Genomic DNA, 1,244 nt, shown 5'->3' with positions numbered 1-1,244 from the left:
CATGATTTATTCTGGCGTGGTCCTGTCATATCACCCCTGTTGTCAAGAGGTGAGGAAGGCGCAGGGGTAACTTTGCTGGTGCAGGAAGTTGAGGGGATGCATATTCTGGAAGTACCAGGAGACTGTTTTGGCTGGTCCAGGTGCCCAAGGGGTTAAAAGAAACCTGGTAATACTCAGCAAAGGCTGTCTGCCCACTGAGAGGCACCACGAGTCTCTTCCCAGTCTGTGTGTATTCACACAGGGGGTAGCAGTGTAGACAGAGCATGTTACACTGTCTGGCCCTTGTGTCAGTTTTTAGTGAGAGGGAGGAACATCAGGCTGGCATTTAACTCCTCCCTTGTGATGTTAAGGCTTGAGTGGTAAAGGTACTGACGTCAAGTGGAGGTGGGAGTGCTGAGTGTGGACACTGGGCAGAGAGGAGGAGAAGGGGAAAGACTTGTTTACACAGACTGCAAAGAGCCTGGGGAATAATGCGGAAAGGAAGTAATCCGGAGCTCTTGTCTGACTGATCCAGCTTCCTGCTCAGCAGGATCCAGTTACAGCAGCGGAACATTTCAGACCCGTGTGAGCATGGAAAAAAGGAGCAGTTTGCATCGGTGATCGGATCGAAGGGGGCAACGGATCCACAGACAATAACAAAGGGCTGCAAGTGTCAGGTATGTGAGCACTGACTGTTACGTGGGTCTAGCCTGTTACAGCAGGGAGAAAGGGGCCGGATGGTCTGAATAAAGTTACAGCGGGGAGCAGGCTGACTGTCTGGGCAAGTGGTTCTCTCTCTCTCTCTCAAAGTTTCGCCTGGGCCTGGAGAAGCAGACAGGGAGTTAGACAGAGCAAGGACAGCTTTACTTTACATTTCTGACTCGACTGATTTGGGGAGAGGGGAGTCTCAGTGAAAGTGTTAGGAGTGTCTGGGGGCATGAGTCAGACAGGAGCAATGTGTGAGATACAAGGAAGTGGTTAATGTTGTTGGGCGGGGGGGAAGGTGAAGTTGGAAATGTGTGTAGGATTTGATTGAGGAGGTGTATGTGAAGTTGACGGGGGGTGCGTGTGTATGGTTGAGGGGTGTATGTGTATGTGTGTGTGTGTGAGAGGGACAGGGGTGTGTGTGGGGTTGAAGTGTGCACGTGTGTGTGTATGTGTGTGTGTGTAGCTGTGTACATGTGTATGTATGCATGTGTGTATGTATGCATGTGTGTATGTATGTGTGTGTACACGTGTATGTGTGTGTACACGTGTATGTGTGT

At 50.5% G+C, this 1,244-nt stretch overlaps 1 protein-coding gene across 1 annotated transcript in view; it reads left to right on the top strand.

Moving 5' to 3' along the window:
- The first annotated feature begins 260 nt into the window (after window positions 1-260).
- Window positions 261-1,244, top strand: part of elk3 (ETS transcription factor ELK3) — a 56,200-nt gene continuing 55,216 nt past the window's right edge. The window contains exon 1 of the mRNA XM_048610231.1: window positions 261-656. The gene's annotated coding sequence lies outside the window, so the exon portion shown is untranslated. The remainder of the gene's footprint in view (window positions 657-1,244) is intronic.

Source organism: Rhincodon typus, chromosome 22, assembly GCF_021869965.1.
Source record: "Rhincodon typus isolate 14 chromosome 22, sRhiTyp1.1, whole genome shotgun sequence".
Classification (NCBI taxonomy): domain Eukaryota; kingdom Metazoa; phylum Chordata; class Chondrichthyes; order Orectolobiformes; family Rhincodontidae; genus Rhincodon; species Rhincodon typus.
The sequence above is the reverse complement of the archived record's forward strand: the minus strand, read 5'-3'. Positions and strand labels throughout refer to the sequence as shown.